The sequence below is a fragment of the Chinchilla lanigera genome, unplaced genomic scaffold (genome assembly GCF_000276665.1).
Source record: "Chinchilla lanigera isolate Chin_1 unplaced genomic scaffold, ChiLan1.0 scaffold00020, whole genome shotgun sequence".
Taxonomy (NCBI): Eukaryota; Metazoa; Chordata; class Mammalia; order Rodentia; family Chinchillidae; genus Chinchilla; species Chinchilla lanigera.
Genome location: NW_004955421.1, coordinates 21,623,431 through 21,639,586, shown reverse-complemented (window position 1 = coordinate 21,639,586; position 16,156 = coordinate 21,623,431). Strand labels below are relative to the sequence as shown.

General features: G+C 50.8%; 2 long non-coding RNA genes across 4 annotated transcripts; both read right to left on the bottom strand.

Annotated features, from left to right (window-relative positions):
- Positions 1–360: 360 nt before the first annotated feature.
- On the bottom strand, positions 361–9,713 carry LOC106148430. 2 transcript variants are annotated; one of them, XR_001233859.1, is made up of 6 exons: positions 9,504–9,713; positions 7,047–9,387; positions 6,737–6,857; positions 4,866–4,977; positions 3,618–3,735; positions 361–1,277 (listed from the first exon to the last, which is right to left on the bottom strand). It is a non-coding gene; the product is annotated as an uncharacterized LOC106148430 (long non-coding RNA). The 2 variants fall into 2 exon arrangements; XR_001233858.1 differs by having other exon boundaries at positions 6,737–9,387.
- Positions 9,714–11,243: 1,530 nt separating this feature from the next.
- Positions 11,244–16,150, bottom strand: LOC106148429. 2 transcript variants are annotated; one of them, XR_001233856.1, is made up of 2 exons: positions 14,619–16,150; positions 11,244–14,171 (listed from the first exon to the last, which is right to left on the bottom strand). It is a non-coding gene; the product is annotated as an uncharacterized LOC106148429 (long non-coding RNA). The 2 variants fall into 2 exon arrangements; XR_001233857.1 differs by having other exon boundaries at positions 11,244–14,056.
- Between the last annotated feature and the right edge of the window lie 6 nt (positions 16,151–16,156).

The window sequence follows — 16,156 nt, the reverse complement described above, 5'->3', positions numbered from 1 at the left end:
GAGGCCTGGAACAAAAAGTGAGGCGGGGGTGTGCTGACAGTAGTGGTTGGAGATATACGGCCTTCAAGGTCATGCTGAGGAGTCCCAGGTGCAGTTAGAAGATACTGGCGAGTTTCAAGCAGAGAAAAGACTTGACCTAAGCTACATCTTCTACCTAGACTGGAGGGGTCAGTGGTCAACATAGAAGCCACTGCCCTGTGCTCTGGATGAGAGGGAGGTGCCTTGGACCAAAATTGAGGTACAAGGGAGGGGAGAGATGGAAAGAGAGCCTACAGGGTAGGCCACGGGTTGATTATGGTGGCAGGAGGTGCATTAGTCAGTTTTTCATTACTATTACAAAATGCCCAAGGCTGCCGAAACTTAAGAGGAAAGAAGTTTATTGAGCTTCTTGGAAGTAAATAGAAATCACTTCAAATTTACACTTAAAAACGAAACAAAAGGCCATCCTCAGAGTGACACAAATGATCAGGGAAGACAAAAGACTCCCACAGCCAGCTGCGTGATGGGTCCCTGGGCAGGCAGACGGCTCCGCAGTCACACCAAGCCAGCCTCCCTTGGACTTGGGGTGGGGTGGGGGTCCTAAGGGAGCCAGCGTTTTTCTTCTCCAATCTTCAGGTAAGGAAACTGAGGCTCAGAGAGGCCAAAACAAGTGACGGCCACACAGCTGCCCAGCTCCCAGCACGGTCGGTGCATTTGGGGCCTGAATGCTCTGCCTCCCAAGCGGCCAGTGTCCCCCAGGAGCTGTTAACAAAGCTCCATGTCCTTCACTGGTGTCCCCCTCAGTGGCTACTCCTGCCTGGCAGCCCTGGCAGGTCCCGGGCACAGGCCTCTCCAGCGCGGCCTCAGTGACTCCTGTCTCCGGCGCAGCTTGCCCACTCCGTCAGGCAAGCTCTGGCTTGGGCTTCCGCCTGGCAGCACCTTGCCAGGCAGCACCCTCGGTCCCCCTTTCCCGTAAGACAAAATGGAGATTTGGAGAGGTCCCGCGCCCCTCTGACCTCACCCTGCCCCTCGACAGGCACCCCAGACTGCCGAGCACTCAGGCCCACGCCCTCTGCTCACCCCTCTCAGGCTGCAGCTCTGGGTTCTGTTTTCTGTGCTGACACCCTCTCTCCTGGCAGGGACTGTGACTTTTCTGTCTGAGGCGTGTGGCCCTTCAGGAACCAGGCTTCTGGTTTCCAGAGTTCTGGCTTCAGGCTACCTGGGTTCAGATTCTGGCTCTCCACCTTTCAGCCGTGTGTCCTGGGGTCAATTACTTAGTTATGCCTCCGCAGCAGAACCTGCACAACAAGACGGAGAGTAGTGGCTCTGTATGGCTGTGCAAGAATTAAATGAGTGGATGTGGGTGAAGCACCTGGAACAGGGCTGGCCTGGGCGGAAGTGAGCCCTGCGAAGGCTCCTGCTAGAGATTCAAACCCTGGTGCTCACGCTGTCTCCAGCTGGCCTCCTGGCTTCTCTGCCGCCCCGGCTCATCCGTGTGTTCTGTTTTGTGGTGAGCCAGCTGGGGGAGCCTGGCGAGCATAATGATTGAAAGAGCAAAGTAAAAGATGGGAGACAGGAAACAGGGAGGTAGACCTTGTGCAGATGGGGAGGGAACCCACTGGGGCGGGAAATGAGGAAGGGAGATTAAGAAGCAACACGTGTGTGCACCAACCCCCCATGTTGAATGTACTCACCTAATAAAAAAATTAAAAAGACACAAGTCGGATCACAACATCTCTCTCCTCTAAACCCTCCAACGGCTCCCTCCTCGCCTGGGAAGTCCACTGTCAGTTCTCTGACGTCCTCCCCCTTGCCTGTCTGTGCTGCCACAGCCACGCTGGCCTCCTCCCTGCTTCTCTACAGCTTCTCCTTTCTGCTGCCTCAGGACCTTTGCACCACCTGCTCCCTCTTCCCTTACACAACCTTCAAGACTTCTGTCACCTTGTGGATGACGCCTGCTCCCTGCTCCTGTCCCAGGCTGCAGCCCTCACCTGGGCCTGCGCCTCCAAGTGCCATCACCCTGCTCACATTCCTCTCCCTCTGGACATTCCCTGTCACCGGCTGTCCAAGTCAGTGTTTCCTGTCTTCCCCTGTAACACATCAGCTTCCTGGGGCAGATGTCGTTATGCACAGCTGTGCCTCTGAGTGAACGGTGGCTGAACTGCGAATGTCAGAGGAGCTGGAAGCCCCCTGAGGTGCAGCTCCCCAGGCCCCGATGAGCCTCTCGGGCCGGGGCGGTGGGGGGGAGGCTTGGGACTGTCTTGCTGAGCTGTGCCTTCACATGGGCCTGAGGCAGGCGCACCTCTGAGAGACCTTCCACGAGAGGCGAGGCCTGCGTTCCAGACCGCCTTCCCGGCTGATGGCTGCCCACCCCAGCCCAGAGGCCACCGCCCACGTCGGACTTCGGGCCCGCGCTTCCCAAGTCCCTGAGTGTTGCTGGTCTCTCTGATAGGGGCAAAATCCCCAGTGCTGCCTGAGAAACACCTGCTCTTACAGAGGTGGCCAAAGGCACGGAAAAGGCCCCAGCCAGGATCACACCAGGGAAAGGCCTTCCCAGCTTGTGGAGCGGGTCTCAGTCTTGAAGGACAGCGGCCTGAGCCCGGGCGGGAGAGGAGAGGACTGTCACTGGCAGGCAGGAGGGGGTGAGACCGTGGTAGGGCCAGGGCCACGAGTGGGGCCATGGTAGCACCACAGAGCCCTGCCCAAGCCACCCACCCCCGGGCCTTGTCCACAGTGAGCCCTCTCTCCCCGCCTCCTGGGCCCCCTTCCCTATGTGTGCTTGACCTTTGGTTGGCCATGCTTCAGGCACTCTGCCTTCTGTCAACCAGTCTTGCCTCAGGACCTTTGCACATGCTAGGCTCTAGGCTAGGAATGCTCTTATATCACCCTCAGCCTCGCTGGGCCCTCTCATCCTCTGAGCCTCAGTATCATTGCCCCCTTCAGTAAAAGCCTGTCATGTTCTGTCTCCTCCTCTGCCCGACTTACTTCATCAACTTTATAGTTACATCCCTTCCGTGTCTATTTATCCAAGTGTCTGGAACAAGGACTGCATTGTTCCGGTTGGCCGTCCTCGCTCCAGACCCTGCCGCACAGCCTGCACACGGTGATTACATCCCACACCCTGCCATCTTGATGCCATCTCTTCCCTCCCCGTAAGCTGGACCCTCACAGCTCAGGGCCCATGGCAGTGGAGGATGTCTTCCAGGGATCTGATGTTCCTCCCTCTCAAGGACACCTCCCCCGGGAGCCCTCCCTTTCCACGGCCCCTTATCCTTGGTCTTTGTCTCACCAAGGAGTCTCCGGGCTCAGGGCCTGGGCACAGAGACAGAGTGGTGGGCTGGAGTCCTGACCACGAGGTCTAGCTAGATGTCCCTTGTGGAGGACTAACTGAGGGTCACCTTGTAACACCCAGCCGAACTGAGTCAGCGTGGTTCTGGGGTGGAAGGCCCACCTGGGGACTGTTGCGAACAGCATAAAAGAAGAACTGGAGGGGAAGACGTGCTATTGATTCTCCTGCAGAAGCTTGTCACGCTGGCTTTCCTGATATGAACTCCGCTGTTCTCATCATTGGAGGAGCTTGCGTCCTTGCTGTTGCTGAGGATGGCTGAGGTTCTCTTCGGGGGAGCTCTGGTCCTTACCTTGAGCATCACTTCCTGGCTCCAGTGCAGATCCCTCAGCCTGCTGGCACAGATCCTTCACGCTGATGGTACAGACTTTAGCTTCCACCGCTGGCCTTTAGGCCTTCCCAGTGCAGATCTGTGAGACAGACTTGCGTGAGACACTGCTGTGGGCTCTAGGCCTCCGGCTGGACTCGTGGAGGACATTGCCATGAGGTCCAGGCCCCCAGCTGGATTCTTTGGGTCTCTGGTGTGTGGACAGATCTCCCACACTCTTTTGCATTTGACTCTGTGGGTAAATATTATAGAATAATCTTATAAACTATGTGTCCTGTACTAAATCCATGCCCTCATAAACCCTGATCACAACATCCTTGAGCAGGTTGCTCTTCACTCCTGAACTCCTGTGTCTTTATCAGTAAAATAAGGACAGAAACCCTCCAAAGAACAATGCATGGGGCCAAGCGAGGTGAGCAGGCAGAGGGAGGGAGCGTTTCTCTTAGCATAGTGTCCCCTATGTACAGGTACCAGGTGGAGTGGGGCAGCAAGGGGAGGCGGCCCCATGGGATGCAAGGAGCAGACGGAGAAGAGAAGCCGGGACCCCTGCCCACCAAACCTTCCCACACCTTATAGCTGCAGCCCAAGGCCAGAAACATATCGTCAGTCACAAGCCTGGAAGAAGAACTCAGTGTAATGCTATTCACTTGCCACCTGCAATGGACTTTGTGCATTCTTTTCTTCCTTTCCTATTTTATTTCTTACTTCAATATCTGTTTTTGACTACGCCGACTGCACCAACCCAATGGACTTCATGATACACACGGGGTTCCAGGCAGCTGGGAACAGCCTTGGCCTCCTGATGCGTGAGCAGTAGGTCCTGTGCAGGTCCAGGCCGTGCTGGCCCTTCCCTCAGCAGGCCGGGATGGAGAGCGATGTGTGGCGTCTCCCTCCTCCCTGCTGGTCTGGATCCTACTTGCCACCCTAGGCTGGGCTCTGCTGCAATGACTTTTTTCCCTTGATCTCAGGAGATTTCAGCACTAACTTCCTTAACCTAAAATACACCCACCCGGCAATACGTCCAGGGTGCCCTGGCTTGGATGGGCTACGTCCCAAGGCTGATATCCAAGACAACAGCGCTTGCACCCTTGGCTTAGTTTGATCAAACCCAAGTAGTGCAGAGGGGTCGGGGTGCTTGGTAGTGAGGTTTCTACTACCGTAACAAGCACCTGAGGACATCAACTTATAAGAGAAAGGTTTATTCTGGCTCACAGTTTTGGAGGTCCCAGCCTATGAGTAGTTGGACCCGTTACTTTGGGGCCTGTGGTGAGGCAGCACATTGTGGTGGGAGCATGTGTTGGTACAAAGTCACTCGCCTTCCTGCCTGGAAAGAAAAAGGGAAGAGAAGAGGGGACCTGGTTCCCACATGTCGCCAGTGACCTAAAGACCTCCCACTAGGCCCCGCCTCTCAAAGGTTCCACCACTCCCAACAGCACTACCCTGAGGATTAATCCTGTAATACGTTTGTCCCCCTTTGGGGAACATTTAAGAGCTACACCGGTGGTGGCAAACCTGCGGCCCCTTTGCCACAGCAGGCTGTTTGTTACATGAAAAGCTCTAAAAGTCTATTGCTGCTCTATATACCACGGCCAGCACTCTGGGAGGCTGAGGCAGAAGGATTTCAAATTCAGTCCTAGCCTGGACAATGTAGCAAGCTCCTGTCTAAAAAATAAAAAAGGGCTGGGGATATGGCTCAATGGGCCCTGAGTTCAATCCCCAGTACAAGAAAAAAAAAAAATCAGAACTATATCAGGGCGTGTCCCCCTTCTCCTTCCGGCCTAGCCACATTTCCATTGAGTTCCCCAGCTGCTCCAGGCCTCTGCGGAGGAGCATCACTGCTCCCGGGTCTCCAACCCGCCCACTCTCTCCAGATCCCTGTTGCTCAATTCATGTAGGGTCACCCCATTTAAGTGGACTGTCTTTCCTTTGGGGACACTAATAGATACATCCTAGCAAGGTTCTATTTTTAGTCGGGGCAAAATGCACATAAGCTACAATACTGACAGTCTTTTAAAGTGTATCTGTTCAGCCACCACTGACACCCACTTTCCCAACTTTTCCATCTTAAAAATTGAATCTCGTCCCCTTAGAACACTAACTCCCCACTCTCCCCAGCCCCTCGCAACCGTCATTCTATTGTCTGCCTATGAAACTGACTGCCCCAGGCACCTCACAGACACAGAATCGTGCAGTGTTTGTCACTTCGTCATTAGCTGCTTTCTCTTAGCATAGTGTCCCCTATGCACTAGCATGTGCCAGAATCCCTTTCCCTTTGAAGGCTGAATGATATCCCTTTGCGGGCACAGGCTTCATTTCGCTTATCCATCCCCCATGTGCGGACGCCTGGGTTGCTTCCATGCTTGGCTGTCAGGAGTGATGCTGCTCTGAGCATGGGCGTGCCTGGCAGCCCTCTGCAGGATAGCAAAGGAATCTTTTTAAAAACACAAATCTAGTCGATTATCTCCCTCATTTAAACAAGTTAGTGGATTCCCGTTGCTCTGAGAGCACCAACACACATCTTTACTAGGACCTTCAGTCCCTTAGTGCCACCTGCAGCCCCTTAGTGAGTCAGGAGGTGAATTTAGTGGAACTGGAGCGAAGAAGAACAGAAGAGAAAACATCAATGCTCATTGCAGGGAGCCAGGAATTGATGATTTGTAAAGTTTTATTTCCATAAGATACATGTTGGTTGAGCCAATGGCTGTCTTAGTAAAGGATGTGGTGAGGGTGGCTTCCCCTTACCCGAGCCCCCATCTTTGTCTTCCTGGCTCTCTGTCTCCGCTTCCTGCCAGATCCTCACACATGCAGGCTCTTCCTAACCTCGGGGCCTTTGCACCTGCTGTCGCATCTGCCTGGCTTGCCCTTTACTCTGCTCTTCCTGAGATGTCTCCTTCTCAGCTCCAATGTAACCTCCTCTGAGAGAACCTCCCTCTGCCATCTTGCTGGTTTTGTTAGGATGTCCATGGGGACAAAGCTGCTGCTTTGCTCCCAGCTCTCTGTCTATCCCGGGCTTCATGGGCCCTCCCTAAGGAGCTGGTGGAGAACTCTGTCCCGTCCAAGAACTTATCATAATCATGACTTACCATGTCCATTCACTTGGCCCCATGCTGATGCCCATTGAGATATGAGCTCCAGGAAGGTAGGCCCTCACCACTGTGTAAGCCCAGAACAGTACCAGGCATGCCATAGGTGCTCAATAAATCCCTGTTGAATGAATGAGTAGATGAACTGCGTTGGTAGCCAGGAGCAGGGCAATTTCAGGGAATAGAATCCCCAAGACGGTGCACACTTGGGAACTGTGGGTGGTTTGGGGGACTCAGTGATACATGAGCAAGGAGGGACAGCCCAGGTTCCCTTGGGGACCACACCTGCAGAGACTTTTCTGATCCTCACCTCTGGGGTGCTTGGCCTTGGCTCCACAGTCAGCACTGACATTTTGCAGGGCCCAACACAGCTCCTTCAACTGGACACCTACAGTTTCCCAGGTGACAAGACCGTTCATAAGGTAGAATGCGCCTCGGCCCATTCTCTGCAGCATGCAGAAGGCATCACTGCAGTAGTCCTCTTCGCCCCCTCACAGCTCCTTGTCCGAGAGCTCAGGTAACAATGTTTACTGTGGGGACTGGGCGAAGCGATGTGCCCTGCGATCGATCCGGTGCACTTTGACAGAATTAATAATAAATCACTTCTGATTGTGGGAAGAGATGTGACCCAGGTAGCTGGAGAAGCACGGAGATCCTTGGCTCATAATGGCTTGTCTACCCAGTGAACCTTCTGGCCTGGTGTGTACTTTGGGTTCTCTGGTAATGAGCAAATAATTCTGGCAAAGATTGTGCATGAGGCTCAGCCTCGGGGTGGCAGAGGACTCTTCCCTTTCTGAAGGCGGAGACAGTACAAAGGTCCCACACATTCTAGGCCAGGTGCCAAGAGGGGAGGGCTGGCAACCAGGCTCTGCCTGCTCTTGACTTAGACATGGGTTGGAACCGCGTATGCCTGATTAAATTCCCACTCTATTAAACAGGCTGAAGAAAACATTAAACCACAACAGTCTCAGGACGTAAACAATGTGTGTGACTATGTGATGTGGGAGGAAATGTGTCCAAATGCACACATAACCTTGAATGAAAGGGCTTTTCTAAAACAGAACACCAAAAGCAGAATCCATAACTACTGTGTATTTTGTCACGGAGGTATAAGCTAATCAGGCAACTCCAAAAACACTGGGAGTCACAGCGACAATACCCAGGTGTGTCATTCCGTGTAAGCGGTTCGTACCCCGTAGTAGGAGGAAGATTCACACCCCACAGCAAGTGGAGGGCAGATACAGGCACCGCCCAGAAGAAACTCAAACTGCCTGTCAAATGCAAATAAACAAGTGAAACACTCTTGAACCTCACTGATCATCAAAGTGATGCAAGTTAAAACAATGACTTCTCTTTTTTTTTAACGTATCACATTGGCAAACATTGATCAAAAGTGTGTCACTTTTTATAGATTATGTATTTACTTTGATTGTATTTATTATCCCAGTGCTGATAGAGATATGGAAAATGAGCCCTGGGATCCATGGATGGCAGGGATCTACATTAATGTACTTTCTGGAGGGCAACTTGGTCCCAAATACCAATTCTAAAAATACCCTTTGGCTCACAAATTCTGCTTTTCAAATCTCTCTTTATGAAATAGTAGGACAGAGGTTCCGGATGCAGCTCAGTGACAGAAAGCACACTTAGAATGTGCAGAGCCCTGAGTTCCACCTCCATCACCGCAAATTAAAAACCTAAATCTTTTAAACAATTTATTACAGTGAAAGACACATTGCCATTAAATTGCCTCAGAGTATTCTGCCTTGCTTTGAGTATACTTATCCTATCACTTTTACCACTTTCTGATGCAGTTCTGAAGGCCCTTTTTTGTGAAGGACTTCAGTTGTGCTGTGATGGCTGCTCCTATGTCCTCAGTCAATTCAACATGTTCACATATCATGGTCATTTTGACTTTGGGGAACAGCCAGAAATCAGTGTCAGAACCAGTGAATAAAGTGGATGAGGACATAGTACGTGATGCTGTTAAGAGCCTGCCTTTCCATTGGATGGCGCTCAGCAGCAGCATTCGCTGTAGTTTTGATCACGCTTTGTAAAGACACAAAAAGAGGACTTCCAAAACTGCAGCGGAAAGGGGAAAGAATGATGGGATAGGTGTATTCCAAGTGACAGGGGTATTTTCAGGGGGATTAATGGTTATGTGCCCTTTACTCTAATAAATTTTAAAATTGTTAAACATTCTCCGTATCTTTGATTATACTTTATATATAATATGCTTATTTTTGTAATATAGCAAGAAAGTGTTAACAATGATACGATTATCAATGATTTTCTTTTTATAATTGTCTAATTTCTGACATTTTAGGCAATGACATTATTTTTGTACTTATAAAGACGTTATTTCAAAATAACATACTAAATGGCACAATTAAAACAAACATGCAACAAACCCATGTTTTATTTCTGGCCATAAAAGTAATACATGTTCACTGTAGAAAGTCTGGAAAAGATAAATATCTAAAATTAAAATGAGATATCCCAGTATTCAATATAAATATTTTAAAAAGAATCACTGTAAATATTTCTGTATATATCTTTTCTATTAATGTATATTTTTCTTTATACAATCCTATATAGTCTTGTGTCCTACTTTTAAAAGTTTAACTTTTATCAAGTAGTTTTAAAAATACCTGATTTAGGGGCTGGGGATTTAGCTCAGCGGCAAAAGCGCCTGCCTGGCAAGCGCAAGGTCGTGAGTTCGGTTCCCGGTACCGGAGAAAAACCAAAAAAAAAAAAAAAAAAATACCTGATTTAAATTGACAAATTAGGGTCCACTACATGGATGGGGCATAGTATGATCAGCTTCCTTGCTTCCTTTTTTTTTTTTTTTTCAGTACTAGGGATTGAATCCAGGGATACATCCCTGTTCTTTTTAGTACTTGTTATTTTGAGACAGGGTCTCAATAAGTTGCTAAGTTGCTCAGGCTGAACTAGAATTTAAAATCCTCCTGCCTCAGCCTCCCAGAGTGCTGGGATTACAGGCATGCACCCCACACCAGCTTGTTTTTTTTTTTTTAATTAGACATTAATTAGTTTGCAATTTTTCTCAAAGTAACGCTCTTCCACGAACACTGGAAGAACAAGTTTGTGCATGAATCTGGTCATTTATTTGAATTTCCTTCCTAGATATAGACTTACTGGTTCCAGAGGTATGTATATAGTACAAGATTGCTTGCTGGAAACGTACCAGCCTAACTTCTTTCCAACAGTATCATAACTCTAAAATATCCCTGCCAATTGGATGAAAAGGGTATCTTGTTTTAATCTGTGTATCTTTGACTAGTGGGTTGAAATCTTCCCAGTAGAAGGAAGATTCCCCGTGCAAGTATGTCCACTGACATAGTCTGTCCTTATTCTGCTTGAGCTGGCGTTTCTCCTCGTGTGCTCTGAAGTGACTGGGAATTCCCCCACAGATCTGGCAAGCGGCTAGCGTGAGGCTGGGTGGGGGTGCCGCTCACTCTCCCAGTCTCCTCCTGCTAAGCGAAGCTGCCCAGGCCGTGGTGGACAGTGCTTACACCTTTGGCTCCTTGTGGGCTGCTAGTGATCTCCACCTGCTGGACTCAAAGGACAGGCACCTCAGGGAAAGGGAATGGAACTTCAAACTTCAGGTTGGCCTGAATAACATGTATTAAATGTCAAGGACTTTAACCAGGCAGGAGTGACTCATTAACTCCCAGTCACCCATCAGCGCCTGCCGGCCAGATTCAGCTGGGGAGGGCAGGCTGGGGCCAGGGTGGTGGTTTGGATCTGTCTTCACTTCTGAATGTGAATGTAATTCCTCTTCAGTGCACATTGAAGCCTTGACTGGAATTCTCAAATAATTTCCACCTGTTGTTTTTCTTTGGGCATGTCATTCCGCTATACATCCTTTGGTTGTGTTTGCACGAATGCCATGAAGTATCATATTGTCAAGAATTCTTTCTCTCCTGTTCTCTGAGGACCCCTCTTTCATAGTGGTAGGTTCCTGTTCTAGAGATTCATTGTGCCTATGGCCACAACAATAGCGCCTACCCCATGGGGAAATGATGTAATTTAATGGAAGTGGAATTTGTCAAGTACTTGAAACAGTGCTTAACACACAGTGATCACCCATAAGCTTTGTGTCCGGTATACAATGAGTGCTCAGTAAAGTTACCTGTTGTACTAGCTGGGGATCCATACGAACTTTTCCAAGACAATCTGGAAGTTCAGAGGTTGCCTCCATGGCCTCCGGTATGTCGCCTGCTTCCTGCCTCACACAATAGCCCAGGAGCCTGAATCCTTCTGGCCTTCCCCAAGGCAGTGGATATGGAACATTTCCACATCACAGAAAGTTCTGCTGGACAGCACTGCTCTAAAATTCTAGCAATGCTTCAGGGAATGCTGAGATGACTAAGAAAGAGCCCTGACCCCAAGCAAGGTGTCTGTTGACTTATTATATGCAGACCCTCCTTCACGGATGCTGGGATTACGTCCCAATAAAGAGCCATGGTTATGTGACAGCATCAAATTTAAAATGAATTTAATACATCTAACCCTCAGAACCTCCAAGCTTAGCCACACAGTGCGCTGGAGGCGAACCACTGTCACCACTGTGATCACGTGGATGACTGTCCTGTTCCTGCCCAGTTCCACGAGAACTGACTCATAGTTCTAGCCTGGGAAGAAACCAAAATTCAAAGTACCGTTTCTGTTGAATGCCTATCACTTCTGCACCATAGCAAAGTTTTAAGAAAAGGTAAGTCAAACCATTATAAGGCAGGGGCATTAATGACAGATTTTCAGATGGCAGGAGGATATTGTGACAAACAGGATGGTCACGGTCCTTGCTTTCAGACTTTCTTGTTCTGTGGATGTCTTTTGTAATAAATACTCAAAATATTGTTGGCTAAGGGGGTGGGGATGTGGCTCAGTGGAAGAGCTCTTGCCTTGCACGCATAAAGCCCTGGGTTCAATCCCCAGCACTACCAAAAAAAAAAAAAAAAAATTGTTCGCTTAAACAAGTTGGACTCTTGATTTCCTCTCCTGACAGCCCGCTCCTGAGGCGGTTCTGTACCCTGAAGCTGTGTGCATCTGTATTCCTTCTCCCTGTGGCTCCCCTGTCCTGACAGTACTGGCCCTGTCTGCCCATCCTTGGAGGTGTATGGGGACCTTGAAGGTTTATCCCTGCAACCACACTGTTTTTTGTTTTTTTTTTTCCGGTACCGGGAATCAAACTCATGACCACGCGCTTGCCAGGCAGGCGCTGTGCCGCTGAGCTAAATCCCCACACTCCCTGAAACCACACTGAAGCCAGCACAGAGGAGGGAAGACGCACTGAGTGCAGCGCCCCAGAGCCCAGACTGCCCATGTAGGAGCCCGGTGTGGGGCAGCAACAGTTGGGCAGACTCGGCTACACTTGGTCCTCAGCTGGGGAACCCAGGAGAAGCATAACCTCTTGGGGAAGCTACACTGGATCTGGAGGTGTGGCTGCTGGAGGCCCTCAGCCAGCAACACTTCTCACAGACACCCCATGGCCAGGGCACCACACAGGTTGTCCCAGTTTCACAGACAGACGGTGGAACAGAAGGGTCATGACCCGCTAGGTGTTGCGCAGACAAGAAGTACTAGGATCTGGGTTTAAATCCAGGTAGTCCTGTTGCTCGGGGAAACCCAAGGCAAAGGGTCCTCCTTGGGATGGGCCAAGTGGGTGCAAGCGGACACAGCAGGGGTCATGTCAGGCAGAGGTTTGAACGCCAGGGTGAGCTGGGTTGTGGGAGCCATGGAGGGTCTTGGCCAGAACGATCCCTCTGGGGGGCAATGCACACCCTGCTGTGTGAGGATGGATGCGGAAGAGCTGGTGGCGTGGGCAGCGGGGGCCGCCACCAGCGGACAGGCCCCGAGATCAATGCGCTGAAATCACTGGACGTGGCTCTGGGGGAGCAGGCACCGGCGTGCTGCTGACCTGAGGTGCTCAGGGGTTGCAGATTGACGTATGTCCCCCAAACTTCATAGGTTGAAGTCCTAATGCCCAGGGCCTCCAAAGGCAGCTTTATTTGGAGAGAGGGACTTTAAAGAGGTAATTTACGGTGAAGTGCTTGGGGTGGTTCCTAATCCAGTATGATGGGTGTCACTGTAAGAAGAGGAAACGAGGAGACAGATACACAGGGGCTCCCCATGAGGATTCTGGGAGAAGTCAGCATCTATGGACCAAAAGGAGAGGCCCTAAGTAAAACCTGACCTGCGGCACCTTGATCTCAGCCTTGTACCTCCAGAACTGTGAAAGACACATCTGTCCATGGAGTTTGTTCTGGCAGCTCCAGCAGGCTCACACACTAGGGCTGAGGGGCAGCTTGAAGGGTTCAGGTTGGACCCTTTCACTTTGCAGTGTCTACGAGGCACACACGGGAGATTCCAGGGCCCGGGGCTAGGATGCGGCCAAGCTCCATGCCCCAAGCTCAGGGGTGCAGTCTATGCTGCAAGAAACATCAGAGCCTCACAACTAAGCACTCCTAGGTAATGGGGAGCAGTGAGGGCAGGATCCTTGACAGCCTGTGTGTACCCTGAGGGCGAGCCCTGCAAGGTGCAGCACCGCATTCAGAGGAGCGCTGGCTGGGTGTTCTGGGCTCCTGCTGTGGGCTCCGCTAGGTGCTCAGGCCCATCACTTGAGCCCCAACACCATTCGCAGTTCTGAGAGGCAAGTGTGTGGGGGCCACACCTTCACCGTAGCATCTGGACTCCATGTGCTTCCTGCGAGGGATGTGCTGCCTCTCCTAGCCGCACACTTTATTCTACAAAGTGGGATGTACCAACAATTGCTCAGGGCATTATGAAGATAAAAGAATAGGTTTAAGTGTTCCTGTTGCCTTAAAACTTAAGGGTTGGAGTGTTGTCTGTGGTTCCCTGCTCCCTGGCCAGAAATCCAAACAAGAGAATCTCCCCACTGCACTGGCAGACTTTTCACCCCCTGGTCGGGGGTAAATGCTCTATCCAGTGGCTCAGGCAGCCCACCCAGTAATTAGGATGCTAGTGTCCTCATTGGTTCATTCATTAATTCATGCACTCATTCAACACAAACTTACCGGACAGCGTGCTGCGAAGGACAAGCAGGCCTGACTTAGGCTGGGATGAGGAGTAAGGTTGCCATGGTACTACGTCACCATGCAGTTCACCTTAAGCCATTATCCAAAGGTGGTGTTAGCCGGGCCAATGGGTATAAAGGAAAAACGGGCAGGAAGCACAGCAGAAACGAGGACTGTCACACAAACTCTCTGGAAGATGTTCAGGCCTCTTTCCGTAAAATTGCTCTTCTAGTTTCTTCAGTGGCCAACTTTTTTTTACCTGTTTGAAGTATGTTCCTCAACCCTTTTTAATTTCTTTCAAACTGACCCTGTCTGCTCCAAGTCTTTCTGAAATTCATTAATTCAATGATTGGGCACTTACTCTGTGCTTGGTGCTAGAGATAAGAAAGGACAGAAATCACTGCTCTGGTGACTGGAGGAGACAGGGTAAACAAAATAAAATACATACAGTAAATCAGAAGATAATAAGCAATACCAAGAAGAAAAGATAAATAGGATAGGGAACTAGGAAATATCAGGAGGTATATTAACACTTTAAACTGAATGACTGATTCAGGGTTCCCTAAGAAGCTAATACTTGAATAAAACATGAAGGAGGTGAGGGAGCCACGTGAATTCTAGGGAAAGAGCTTCTCCAGGTGAAGCAAGAGCATGTGCAAAGGTCCTGAGGTGAGACCTCACATGTTTGAAAGAGCACAAAGAGGCCATTGTATTTGGAGTAATGTGAGCAAGTGGGGAGAAGAAGAGATGGTCAGAGATGGAATGGAGGCCAGATCCAGTAGGGGGCTAAAGATGACCATGAAAACTTGGGGTTTACTTACTCTGAATGAAGTGGGAGCCATTGGAAGTTTCTGGTCCAAGAGAGACATGATCTGACTCAGGTTTTAACAGGATCTTCTTTGCTAATTTTCAGTTTCTGGGCAGCTGGTCCCTCTTCCTGTGTGCTGAAGCCACTAAGGATGTATTTTAATTTCTAAGATGCTTCTGACGTTTTCCTGCATTTTTCCCCCAGGGAACAGGAGACATTGGCCTGAGAGTATGTGAGGAACGAAGACCCAGAGGCAGGCAGGACAGATGGAGAAGTGCTTCGGTAATGCGGGATACTGCCCTGCCCAGAGACAAAACGTAATTGAACTTTGCAACTTCTGTTTCCTCTCTTAAAAAGACAACACAACCCACCTGTTCTACCCATACAAGCCAGACCTGCCATGATGCTGCAAGCGGCCATGACCTTCTGTAAACTAGGAAGCTTATCACAACCTCATCCTCAACACAGGTCCCCTCCAAGTCCTCTGGCCAAGTCTTGGTTTGGTTGCTGGTCGCAACAAGAGCTGCATCCCTGGCACTAACCTGAAAAGAGCGTCTCCGGGTCCTAGGTCAAGCCAGCGCAGACTCCCTGGCTACAAATTCCCACTCTAGCCGCGTCCTCCAAAGAAGCAGGGAAACATGCTCCTCACCTCCCAGGGCCACGGGGAAAAGGAAATCAGGACCTTCGAAGGAGCTGTCTGCCCATGTGCCCTGCCCGACGGTGTCTGTAAGATGCTCTGTGGAGCAGACAGATCTGGTCCTGTCTCACGCCTTTCCTTTCTTCCAGCGGTGTGACTGGGGAAGGCATGTGCCCTCTCTCAGCAGGCTTCTTCATCTGTAAAATGCTTAGCTGGGGATCCAGTTGGAATGTGGGCAAAAGGGCGCGGCGGGTTATGGCACCCACAGTTCACGTGTCTCCCCCGGACAAGCCACAGCGTCCCTCTTCCAACCTCTAAGCCGGCAAAACGCGTGTTAGGACTGCTTTGGATGAGAACTGGGTGAACTGTCTTTATAGGCGAGGAAGCACCGTGTAGTCTTTAGGACGTGCCCCAGATACAGACGGCTGGTGCTCTGAAGTGGGGGGTCAGCAAAGCTCAGACCTTCCGGAAGGCCTGGGCCGCAGCGCAGCACACTTTCTGCAAGGTGACTGAGATTGTTGGGCCGAAAGACCATCTACCGTATTTCTCCGACAATATGTCCCCCTAGAAAATTCCTTACTTTATCGGACATTGAACAGGAAAACAGCGGCTTGTACCAGGGTGAGGGTGGCAATGGGGTGGCGCAGACAGATCCAGCCCAAGCGGCCGCCCCGAGAGGGCTGCACTATGGACGCTCTCAGGGTTCGCGCGGGGCCTGAGGCAGTCTCACGTTCTCACCTGGAGACCACACTTTAGAGGTGGGCCCTCGTGGACACAGCGAGTCCACGGAGACAGGCGGGGAGCAGGGCGCAGGCTGAAGGCCGGCCCGGCGCGGGCTCGGCGCGCGCAGATCCACCGGCAGCCGGCCCGGAGGAGCAGCGCCGCTCTCACTCCCGCAGGGCTAGCGCGGCGGG